Below are 13812 nucleotides of genomic sequence, written 5' to 3'. Positions count from 1 at the left end.
CAATATCCTTCCTACCTATTTGACATTATTTTGTATCAGTCTGACACAAAGACCCCACTTGAGTCAGGGCACTGACCTTCACTATTCCCTCAACAGCGGCCAACACAAGTGTTAGACATTAAATAAATGTTTGTGTGATGAATGAATGCATACATCATTTATTGAGAAAACATTTCAAGTGCCTTGCTTGATGTTCTTATACCCCAATTTTGTCTGGTTCTTAAAATACCTCCATAAGGTGTCATCCCCATTTTATATGTGAGACAGCTAAGGCCCAGAAAAGTTACTTTTCTCAGATCACTCCACTTGAATGTGTGATTCTGCATACTATGCTTATTCCCATGTCTCTCCTCTTCCCCTCCCCACGTCTCTCCCTATCCAATCTGCACTATCCAATTACAAGAATCACTAGCGACGTGGGGCTACTGAGCACTTGAAATGTGACTAGTCCAAATTGAGATTTGCCATTAAGTATACAAAATGCACCAGATTTTAAATACTTAATATGAAAAAATGAATGCAAAACATAATATTTTCATGTTAATCATGTTATAAATGTGATAGGTTATAAATTTGGATTAAGCTAAACATACCATTAAAATTAATTTCTTTTGCCTCTTTTTAATTTTTTGCTATTAATATTTGCTTATTATTTCTACTAATTAGTAGAAAATTTAAAATTATTTAAGGAGCTCATTTTTGTGGCTTGTGTTGTATTTCTATTAGACAGTGCTGGTCTAAAAATTCCATGTGAACTTTCAAGTCTTATCTGCTCTAATATTTAACCAAATAGCCCTTCTTTAACTCTCTAGGTCCCTTGAAATAAATATGTAGCATGAAATGTAGTGCTTGTTTAAATTTGTTCCTTACTCTTCTGTGGAAAAAGAGTCAAGGAACAAAAATATTGCTCTAATCTGTTCCCTTTATTTTGATTCAATTTTTGAGTGAATTCAAGCTCTCATTCTTTTCCTCTATGTCTCCTTTCTTGCACCTATGCCTAAGAATAAGTACCATTTTAAAAAATAAATACTACTCTATTAGTCAGTATATGCTACAATATGCTCCAACAGTCAAGGATCCTAAAAACAAAATTTCATTTTTTCATGGGTGTAAAATTGCCTGTAGGTTTGAGTTTGTCCCTAAATTTTGGCTTATGCTCCAGGTCACTTTGATTTTATGATACCTCCATATGAGCCCAACTTTTGTTATCACACTAAGTGCATATAAAATTAATACTTCCACACAAAAATGATATGTATTACTCCTACAACATTTCACTGGTTATAGAAAGCCTTTTGGCCAGGTGCCTGGGTGGCTCAGTCAGTTAAGTATCTGACTTTAGCTCACATCATGATCCCAGAGTTCTGGGATCAAGTCCCACATCAAGCCCCACGTCGGGTTCCACACTCAGTGAGGACTCTGCTTCTCCCTCTCTTCCCCTCTGCCCTTCCCTCCATTTGACAAATAAAATCTTAAAAAAAAATAAAAAAGCAAGCCCCATGACTAGGATTAACTTCCCAAAGGAATAGAGAAGAATAATTCTATGTATTTAAAGTGAAGATAACTGAATATTAGTGAACAGTAGGAATGTCTACCATAACACTTTGTTGAGTGTGGCAGTAGGTGGCCTTGTGTTAATATTTCTAATTATTATAACAATCTTCTAAAATGTGTACTAACACAATTAAACAGAGGAATAAAGAGACATTAAATAAGTTGCCCAAATTCACGGCATATCAGTAGCTGAGTCAGGGTCCAGCCAGAGCTCCTACAGGGAGATGATTATCTACCTTCTTTGCCTAAGAGAATATACAGTACCAGTGTCTGTGGCTTAGGAAATGACTTTTTTTTTTTTAGGATTTTAATTTATTTATTTATTGAGAGAGAGAGAGAGAGCTCAAGCAGAGGGGAGGGGCACAGGTAGAGGGAGAAACAGATTCCCTGATTAGAAAGCCAAAAGTGGGACCCAATTCCAGGACCCTGAGACCATGACCTAATCTAAAGGCAGAAACCCAACCCACCTAGGTGGCCCTGGAAATGTCTTTTTAATTGAATGACTACACTGATCCATTTTCCAGGGAATACTATGGAAACACTCAAATGTGTAAAGGTTATTCTATACACTTCCTGCAATTTAGAGTTCTAGCTGTACAAAAGGATATTTTTACATGATAACCACAATGGGAGAAGTTTTTACAGAATACTCATGTTCTAGTTGAAGAAATAAAGATAATTGAAAGAAAAGCTAATCAAGAAAAACGATGATTCTAAAGTTGACCCAATCAAGCCAGTCAAACCCAGGGAGACAAAAATAGGCATCTAGCAAACTAAATCTAGCCTCACTTGTTTGTTTACTGACTATGCTGCTTTGTGCTATAATGACAGAGATGAGGAAGTGCAAAAGAGATCCTGGAAAGACGGAAATAACAACTATCTGGCCCTTTGCAGAAAAAATTTGGGAGCCCCTACTCAAATCAGAATTCTTTTCTTGAGAGTTAACCAAACCATATTGGAGCAATACTGTAATCTAAGGGTTTCATTAGAGAAAGAATTTTTCAGTGCTCTCCCACCAAGGACAAACAATACACCTGTATTTAAAGAAAGATTTTATTGGCTCACTACAACAAGACAGAGCACTCCATGGGACCTATAAGGTGTCTCTGAAACAGGATTGGGGGAGGGGAGTGTTGTAGCACTGTGTATGTGGTAGGAGATTTGGAGGAGGTTTAAGACAATGTAGTGGGTGCTGCCAAAAAGCAGGGGAAACTTCTGATCGGGCATCTACACTAGACAGGGTTCTCCTGAGAAACAAAATCAGTAGGAAATAATATGTGTGTGTGTGTGTGTGTGTGCACATGTTATATAACATATACTTTATGCATGCATACATAAAATATATCTAGAGATGATAGGCAGAAATAGATATAAAGAAATTTATTATGACGAATTAGCTCATAATGCTATAGGGTCCAAGAAGTCCCATGATCTAATGTCTGTAATATGGAGACCCAGGAAAACTGGTGGTATAATAGTTAAGAATGAGCCTGAAGTCCTGAGAACCAGAGAACCAATGGTTCCTACCAATCCAAGGGTAGGAAAGGATGATATGAGATGACCCAGCTCAACCAGTGAGGTAGGGAAAAAAGAACAAATTTTTTCCCTCTGACTTTTCTTCTAGTCGTGCCCTCAACAGACTAAATGATGTCTACCCACACTGGGAAGTCATTCTGCTTACAGTGTCCACCAGTTCAGAAGCTAATCTCATCTATAAACATCCTCCCAGACACACCCAGAAATAATTTTTAATCTGGGCACCTGACACCAGTCAAACTGACAAAATTAACCATCACAGTATTTTAACATTTTTTTTTTTTAATCTAAAAGGGAGGAGGAATAGAGCAAGGCTTACCCATACAGAAGCAGCAGTCACTCCTATTAGCTGGGGGATGGAGATGTTGGATCATTGTGGTTTGAACAGTGTTCTTGTTTTTGTCTGTGCCTAGATGACATAGTGGTATTGTTCTGACTTGTTCTATCATGGTCACAGAGTGACCTTGTCTGATACTGGGTTGTGTGAAAATATTTACGTTCAACAGAAGAACACCATGACCCAGCTTAAGTGACAGTAGTCAAAGGACTGATTTTTTTTTTCCTCTCTCAGCACCTCACCATAAGCTCTTCATACAAACTCAACAAAAAGCAACCTCCCCTCTTAAATTACGGAGGACACTTAACTGTTTTACAAAGAGTAGAAGGTTTGAAAACAGATAGATTGGAATGTTAAATCCAAGCTCCACCATTATCAACGATGTTATTTCTGAAAAACCTTAGAATATCCTTGTTTTCTTCTATAAGCTTTCTTTTTCTTATATGTAAAATAATAAAGTTGTTACAAAGATCAGATAAAATAATGTTTGTATACACACAAGGTATGTCACATAGGAAGAGTTCAATAAATGATAGCTACTATTAGTACCAAATAATGATGGGCATTTCTTACATCAAATATTTTACTGAACAAGAACAATAAAGCAAGAACAAATATGATTCTTTTAATTGGTAAATAACAAGTTTACCATTTTTTGTGGTAAATGGTGACCTAGAAAAAGTCTTATATAATAGCATTTAGTGCATACTTCCAATTTTCATAGATAAAATATCTCTATTTTTATATACCTATCAGTGATTTATATCTCTCCTATATGTTGAATATTCATGTTTTTGGTCATTTTTATCAGATTGTTGAAATTTTTTTTGTACATTACCAAGTCCAAAATAAATAACTGATCACTTTTTAATAAAGATTTTAAGTAATCTCTGCACTCAAGCTGGGGCTTAAATTTACAACCTCAAGATCAAGAGTTGCATTCTCTACCAACTGAGCTAGTCAGGCATCCCTGACCAACTTTCCTTTTCTTTTTTTTTTTAAAGATTTTATTCATTTATTCATGAGAAACACAAAGAGAGAGGCAGAGATGGAGGCAGAGGGAGAAGCAGGCTCCCTGCAGGGAGCCCAATGCCAGACTTGATCTGGGACCCTGGGATCACACCCTGAGCTGAAGGCAGACACTCAACCGCTGAGCCACCCCAGGTGCTCCCCTGATCAACTTTCTTTTAAAAAGATCTCTGCACTGATATACTGACATGGAGGAGAATTACATTATCTGACTATTTGGCTCCTACTTTAGAGTTCATGTCATCATGTTGAAAAATGATATGAAAATGAAATAAAATTATAATGTAAAAAAAGATTTTATAGGACTAAAAGGAGCTAATTTTGACTGTGAGCTGCAGAAATGAGGTAGGTTGAGCCAACAAAAGGGGAATACTATGGGCCATCTGGTTTTCACTGAATTGTTCTTAGAGCTGACAAATATGTTACGAGCCATTAAAAACTCTTTAGTTGGCCATACATAAATTACGGCCCTAATTAGTTGGTTCAGTTTTGATATGGTGGTTTATGAGGCACCAGACGGAAAAGACCATCTCCTGCCTGACTTTAGAATGAGTTCATGTTAAAATGTTGGCAATAGGGCAAATATGTCTCAATTACATGTTCCAGTAATATCAGAAGAATGTGGCACGAATTCCATATGGTGAACAAATAGGCCAAAGAATTTTGGGTAACATCAGAGCACATGGAAACCTACTGGAATCTTGGTACTTTACCAAGTGCACAATAACAGATGGGATATAAAAAAAATTAAATTTAAAATTGCATGTTTATTTTTCTTAATGGTTGCCATGGGATACAGTCAATATATTTTAACACAATGAAATATAGCCAAGAGTTAAAAAAAATAAAATGTGAAACATCATAAGTGAAATTATCTAGTTCAGGCAGTTTACAGGACATACATTTTTAGTGACTTAAAATTTGAAGTGGAAACTAACATATTTGGAATTTCTGGGAGAGTCAATTAGAAAATATTTTTCCCCTAAAATAATATGTTAAATTCTGGGGCATGAGAATGAAAGAGCAGATTTCCCTATATAAGGCTCTCACAGTTGATGGCAGATGCATAATTAAACAGATCCAAAATTGTGTGATAATAACTAAATTATAAATAAGGGCTATCCATATAGGACTTGAGCATAAAGTAGGTAATGATCACTGGGAAAGACTAGTCAAAAAAATGGATACTATTGAGACCCCACCAAAATCCCCTTTACGGCTGGTACACCCAAGCTCTGGCTGCTGCTGTCAGTGCTGGTTCATGAGACTTTATAGTTCCCCTCTTCTCTGGAGAATTACCTTTGTCCAAAGGTGAACTGCCTTCTTGATATATTCTGTATATACTCCCAGATCTTGGCCAATCGTTGACAGGGCACTAGCAAAAGGCTATTCCTCTTGCCTCAAGATGGAACTCTGGGATGCAACCTGTCCTTCAGATTTTCCCCAAGGAATCAAAAGGAAGCTAGTGTCCAGCTGATACCATATTCTTGCTGAGATCCTTTTGCCCCTGCCCTTTCCTGCTTCCCTTATTCTCCTTCTTTGGTGAACTCTCCCTCAACAATTCCCTTATACAAAAACTCTTATCTCAGATGCTGTTTCTCAACAGCTTTTTTTTTTTTTTTTTGTGGTCCAAATGACCAAGCTAAGTGTTAAGGTACATGCATCTTTTCAATCTGATAATATATTCAGTTACAGTGATGGAAATACATTTTTCCATCAATGTTTCCATCTTCACTATACACAAAGAAAAATAATACCTATACAATAGTGCATTAAAAGGTATTCACTTCTTTGATATATGCTTGGTCTTTTTTTCCCCCCACAATGTCTCACTCTAGAAAGTCTACTTAATACTTTGTACTTAATTTGCCTTTTTGGCCCAGGCTTATAAATTTAATTTCAAGTAGATGATATCTCTTTTACGTTCAGAAAATCAAGCTACACTTATGAAAAAGGCTTCCTTCTAATCCAGGACTCTTGATTTCTAGACACTGAGTAAGTGAATAATAGCATCACCAAATTATACTTTCGGTATAATCTGAAGCCCTAAATAATTGATGAGCGTTCTTTTGACATTCCCAGGGGCTGCTCTGAACAACATGGTAAAGTAGATGCCATTTGTCTTTTTCCACTCCCTGCTCCAGTGCTCTGTTCCCTTTTAAAAGAAAGAGGAAACTTCAGTCATTTAAGCCTGAATCCCCCCTACAATATCTGAGTTTCCAGTTGAACTTCTTGACTTGGTCATTCAAACTACGTATGAACATTCTAGGGTCAGGAAACTCACCCAAAATTATCCTTTACATCTTATAATGAAAGAATATTTTAAAATAGAGAATGTTAGAAACTGACAAACCCAGGTTCTTCATTTCATTTGATGAAGAAGTTGGATATCAGAGATGGGGAATTCCTTCAGTGCTATATACATACTATTTATGATTTTTTATATGGTGCCACCAATTCATCTGTTCCTGGAGTTTTATATTTTTGTCCTTGCTCTATCTTGCTCAAAACAACAATAAAAAACAAAACCTGATACTCATTGTAGCAGAGGACTAGCAAGAAACTTGGTGGCCAAGCTTATATAGTGCTGTGAGCTCTCTGACTCTACATGCAAACTTTGGCTATGAAGATCAAGAATATCTGCCAAATTTATTAGGCAATCTGCCCATGTTGTGAAGCTTCATTTTTGCTTTACTGAAATGCTTAATCATTAACTTGCCTCACCTAAATACTTTATAAAGTAGCCAGACAAAATGATCTCAGAGCTTAAACTCCAATTTGTATCTAACATTATTTCTCAAGGGAATCTAGTTTAAGCTGTAAATCTTGCAGTTTTAAGGTCAAATATGGACTTTCTATTCCCCTATAATGCAGCTAAGGAAATGGCAGCCCAAGGACACTTCGTATTTTTTAATGCACAACGCTTAAAATACATTTATTCATTCATTCAACAAATATTAATGAGTGTTTATTAGGTATCAAGCACTGTGCTGAGTCCTAGGATTTAGGAACAAAAGTGCTCCCAATTTAGGAGGAGGATTGACAACAAGTAGTTATAATATTCATCATACATATAGGCTTTTACAGGGGGCATGAACAGGGGTTCCAGGACACTTCTGCCTCCGTGGTACTGAGTAGCATTATATATATATACATGTGAATGGTAGATCCAAAAAAAAAAATAATTGTATTGACAATTGTTAAGTGGAAGGAAGATATCAATAAAGCTGCTTAAGTGGGCTTCACAGAGAAGAGGGACTTGCTACCAAGACTCAAGTAAATAGCAGGGATATGCTAAGTGTACAATATGCCAAAGATCAAGCACTCCAAGCATGGGAATGGCATGCAAGTAAGTTTAGAGGTGTAAAACAGCAAGACAAGTTCAAGACTTTCAGCTTGTCTTTTTTTTTTGGGGGGGGGGGCTAAATTATAAGGTATATGCATCCATAACAAGAGATTATAAAGTATAAGTAAAAAGAAAACAAATGAAGGAACTTATCTCTATTGCTGAAAAATTTTATCTTGTAAGCAAAAAGAAAGCCAGTGAAGAATTTTAAATATGTGATATGTTTAGGTTCCAGGCTTATATCTATACACATATACACATATAAATGTATATATGTATACATATTACACGTATACCTACTATATATGTACATATGATATATGTGTATATATATTACATATATATTTCAAACATATGTATAATTCATAGCATCATCATCATAACTATGCTTTAGAGTATTTGGGAAGAAAGTAAATTTTTTAATAGATTGTGTTTGAACAACTGGTTAATCAAGTAGGAAAGGAAGAAAATTGGATTCCCATTAATATTTAAATAAAAATACATCTCAGATAGATTAAAGACTGAAGCATGAAAAGCAAAAAAATTAAATGTCCAAAGAACATGTAGGAGAATACATTTAAGATCTTACAGAAAAACATCATTTTTTAGGAAAAGGGAAAAGACAGATCTATTGAACTATATTACAATGTCAAACTTCTGTTCAAACAAAAACACAAAAAGCTAAAAGACAAGGCGAAGTCTGTGAGAGATATTTGAGATACATTTAACTGACAAAGAAGTAGTATCCAGAATTATAAAGAACTATGAATCAATAAGAAGACAACCCAAGAGACAAATGGACAAAGGATTTGAATAGGTAGTTCACAGAATAGGACACCTAAATGACCAATAAACATTTAAAAAGACTCTCATCTTCACTGGCAATTTGGCAAATATGAAATGATATCTTCGCTTCACTGGCAATTTGGCAAATAAAAACCACAATGAAATACATTTCATAGCCATTCAAATGGACAAAATTTTAAGTCTAACCATTGCCCCTTACATGGAATGAATGCTCACACAGAGTGAATGTTAGTACAACTACCATCAAGGACAATTGGGTCACACTAGTAAAGCTGAAGCTCTATGTATCCCCTCACCCACCATTTCCACTTGTACGTATAGTCCCTAAGAAAATTTCAAACACTGAATAAAGGCTTAAAAAAAACATTAGTCTTATTGGCGTCAGCAAAATTTGGAGGACAACAGATAAACTGTGGTGCATTTATGTAAAGTCTTATGCACTATAACACAGTTAAAACAAATGAACTGAAAATGCATTTAACTACATGGATACATCTCAAAAATCTAATTTTGTACAAAATAAGTATAGTGTAAAATGATACATATATGTGTTACCAATTATGTAAAGGGTTCTTTTTTAGATTTATTTATTTAGTGATTGTGATCTGAGCTGAAATCAAGAGCTGATCACTAAACAGACTGAACCACCCAGGGGCCCCCCAATTATGTAAATTTTTAAAACACACATGTCCTTACAATGTAGGATAAATATATAATGATTTGCTGAAACATGCATGCAATAATTACTAAAACTTATGATACGTCTACCACATTAGCTAATTAAAATAGTATTAGTAAATAATCACAAGTTTTTTGAGAGCTGAATCAGTGTCATACACTGCTTTGTGTGATTTACAGATATTTAATTCTATCACTGAATCATTACAGCAACTTTACAAAATATACATCATTGTTATTTCAAGTTAATTCCTTTCAAGATAAGGAAATTGAGGCACAGAGAGATTAAGCAACTTGTCCTTATTAAATAGTTAGTAAATGAGAGCACTGGAATTTGAACTCTGCTCTTAGCCAGAGCATGATAAGAATTACCTCTGGGGAGACAAGAGGTGAGAGGGACCCAAGAAAGGTATACAGAAAGCTTCAATGAAAACATTTCATTTCATTTAAAATCTAGAAGAAAGTATGGTGAAATGTTAGGACTTGATTAAATTAAATAGGGGAACACAAGTATATTCTTCACATTTTTCTCTTTATGTATTTATATTAGGAGGAGGAGGAGAAGATGGCACAGGAGGGGAAGAAAGGATAAGAAGGTGGAGGAAGAAGCGAGGAAGAAAGAAAGACTCTGGTAGCAGAGTAAGGGATGAACTAGAATGGAACAAACTAGAAGCAAAAGAGCAAGTGAGAGATTCTTTTCTAGGCAAGAGATTAAAAATGTAATCAAGACATTTACTACCACTTGGGGATGGTGTACCTAAAATGACTCTATTTTATTCATGAAAAATCTAAATAATATAGCTTACAGTTTATAAAATACTATCTACATATATTATCACTTAAACATCCCCCATCACCCTGCAAAGCAGGCAATATTATCATCCTCTCAGAAACCCGAGGCTTAAAGAAGCATAATAACTTGTCCAAAATATCTGCAATTAAGACGTGTTGGGACCAGGACTTAGACTCCTGTCCACTGACTTGAAACCTTTTCTGCTTCTTAAATATGAATCGTTCAAAGACTCTCACAGCAGCCACATCTACACTAAATTAACCGACTGACTTTAAAAATGCATGGTCCTTACATGGTCCTTAGTATCAGTCATATTCTTCAAACATAAAACCGTCATCTCAGACATCATTTTCTGTAATCCATATTCTTAGTACTTGTGCTTGCAGAAACATCAATATTAATTCCAGCTTTAAAGTGGGAGCTGGATGGGAGGCTTAATTTCATACTCATTTGGTATAACTTTTTGACTTTGAAGTTGACATAATTACCAGATACTCAGTTCCTCTCTTGCCAGACTCTGTCACTTGTGGCAATCTGAAGGTATAGGTAATATTATTCTGCCTCAGAATACAAGCAAAGAAAGGACTGGGAGAGAGGGAAAGCCTAAGCAATGGTTTGCTTCATACTGGGTCACTAAGCTGGTGATGCTTCCACTATGAATATATTGATTGCTTATAGCTTCTCCACTTGTGGAGAGAAGCTTGCCCAGGTTCAAAGACACTTTCTTTCTGGAAGTGGCCAAGGTTGCAATTTGGCATCACTGAAAAAAGTAACAGATTCTTGAACTACAGTGACTTTCTTGAAACAGAGCCAATAGATAGAAACCTACATTGGTGCATAGAAAATTCTGCATAATGACTTAGCTTTATAAAAAAGCTGCCCTTTGAAAATGATTATATTTGAATGTCTTGATATCTTAAGTTTTTCAAAAAAAAATTCAAAACGTGATTAGATTGATCAAATGGAGCTGATTTCCAAATTTTCCCTAACTCCTGAATATTACTAAAACAAGCCACACCTATGCAGACCTAGCTGTGTCTTTTGCTTGTTTGCTTTAATGTCTGCATTTTCCCTCATAATTTCTGCAGATCTAATATTTTTAGGAGCCACTGCTTTATGTTCCCTCTGCCAGGACATGGCCACCAACACCCCCATCCCTTCATCATTCATAACCAGGAGCAATGTTCATCCATTTTACTGGGAGGAAGGTGAATCTCAATTTGTAAAAACCTGAATTGTGGAATATATCTTTAAATACAGTTGTATTACTTCCTTTCTGTTTCATTGCTCCCTTATTTTTCTGTATGTTCACCTAGAAATTAAAGATTAAGGTGGAATAAGAATATTGTTTGGAATTCTACACTGCCATTTTCTTCCCTTCCATGACAGCTTTGTGTAAATGGCATTAAGCTGAAGAGGATCGGTAGACTGTAACGTGAAAAATAGAACCAACTTGTTTAATAGATATTAAAACCCAATTAACACCTTGGCTGATTCGGCGTTCTCAGTAGCTTTTCTTCTAAAATCTGAGACCATACCAAAAATTTCCTCAACAAAGTGATTTATAACTAGAAAGTGATGGTAAAACACTTTTCTTTCTCCCTAACGTCCTATATACACCTGTTTTTAGGATGCAGAAAACAGAAGCTACAACATGAACAAGGTATTGAGGTAGAAATAAGAAAAGTGCATTCAGACAGCAGTGGAGAGACCAGCCTAAATGGAACACAGGTTTCCTTGGGGAGCCATACAAAGTAAGATCTGTGAAATAATTGAAGGCCAGACAATGAGGAAAATTGAAAGCCAGAATATGGAAACTGTATTGCCCAGAATGTGTAGCCATTAAAAATGGTTTGTATCTTATTTGTGATTAGGATAGTGAATTAAAAGAATAAATGAATATGAAAGAAATTCTAAAGACATACTCAATAGAACTTGGCAACTAATTAGACACCTGAATTACAGGGTATGAAGGAAACTAACATTGGTTAAGTGGCTATATTTCAAGTCCCTTTTTTTACTGAGTACTTTAAGAAATATTATCTGATTTTATTTTATCTTAAAGATATCCATAAAGCTGGGATAATTAGTTGTAGCTAATATATAATGAACCTAAAGTTTATGGAGTTTAACTTGAAGTCAGACAGCATGAGAATGATGGAGATAGATTTTTACTCAAGTTGACTTGGGCAGTAGGTCTTCCCACATGATCTTTCCAATTCAGTAAGTGGCCTTCCAAGGTCATTTCCAGTTTTGAGAATTCATGTAATAGAACAAGAAGCATGTGTCTGGAGTAAGATTGGCTGGGTTCTTATCTCAGTTCCATCATGTAATGCTTGTGCTATTTAGGGTACTTCAACTTAAATGTCATTTGTACAGTAGGGACAAAAATAGTCCCTACCTGAAAAATGTGAATCAAGCACTTACAACAGTGTCTGGAAAAGAGCATGCCTTTATTAAGTGCTCACAGTTCTCCTTACTATTAGTTTTCACTGCTTTGTTTAGGAAAAGAATGGCAGTGTTATAGTCAGGGAGAAGTGATGCAGAAAGATGGTTTGGAAAAAAAAAATTGGATGAATTGGATTTCAGATACAATGAGACTGTGATACCGGCAATGCATCTAGGTTAGATTCTCCACCAAACTAGGAAGGAGTCTGTTCTCTAGTGTGCTAGACAAAATTCACATCCTTTTAGTTACCTTGAAAAAAAAGTTTTCAGATTTTAACCTTTTAAATTGATATGGCTTTTTATTCCCCATTAAGGGAATCCCTATTAAGTGCAATGCAAAAAGCTATATCATTCCCTATTAAACACAATGTGAAAACTGTATATCACATTGCTGTGATCACACATTGCTGTGATATGAAACTGAGTGCTTCTACAGTTCTGAACTACCTAGTTGGAGCTTTAATGAAATTATATTCCTGTAGCCTACCTCTGGGATTGCAGGAATTTCTAGGTTATGAACTCCAAAGTTTGTCATAATTGTCTTTATAATCGTTCTGGAGGCAAAAAAAAAAAAAAATTCAGCATCTTTAGATAAAACCTAATCCCATTATACTCTTGATAAACCAATATAAGTACAGCAGGTCTCTAAACAAAATAATTTCAACCAGGTAATCTATGTTATATTTACCCTCTGCAGTGCAAACATGAAAACATTATGCAAATGGAGGGCTGTATCAATGTTTTTACTATCTTTAGGAACCAACCACCTAATTTCAATATTCACCATTCCAGTAAAAAAGTAAGGGGGGGGGGCGGCATGTCATTTGGCTAGTATCAGGCATAAGAGAGTAACTTCAACCAGTCTTCCATAATAATAATAATGGAAAATTCCAAGAACCTGAAATATATGAATGTAGTCTATACACAAGGATTATACTATCAATATAGAGTGCTTGAAATCTTTGATATTTCCAAGGACAAGAGCAAGAGAAATACTTGAAGAATACTCAGTTAGACTGTAGGAAAAAGAACAGAGTCAACAGAAGGAGACACTGAAATGATAATAACAGCACATTAGTTGTAAGAAGTGAAGGTGGCAAAAACTTCAAGGACACTGCAAAGGTGTCCAGGCAAATGAGAATTGGAAAAAAAAAAAAAAAAAAGGTTAATAGATGTGTAAGTAAAAAGTCTAGAAAATGGCCTTCTTTAGAAAAGTTTCAATAGAAAAGTGGAAATACAAATTACTTTTCAGGATCCTAATAGGGAAGAAAATAAGGCAGCAAA

At 35.4% G+C, this 13812-nt stretch overlaps 1 long non-coding RNA gene across 1 annotated transcript in view; it reads right to left on the bottom strand.

Moving 5' to 3' along the window:
- Positions 1-13812, bottom strand: part of LOC144285309 (uncharacterized) — a 219777-nt gene that overhangs the window by 72380 nt on the left and 133585 nt on the right. The window lies entirely within an intron of this gene.

Source organism: Canis aureus, chromosome 16, assembly GCF_053574225.1.
Source record: "Canis aureus isolate CA01 chromosome 16, VMU_Caureus_v.1.0, whole genome shotgun sequence".
Classification (NCBI taxonomy): Eukaryota; Metazoa; Chordata; class Mammalia; order Carnivora; family Canidae; genus Canis; species Canis aureus.
Note: the sequence above shows the minus strand (reverse complement) of the source record. Positions and strands in the feature narration are given on the sequence as shown.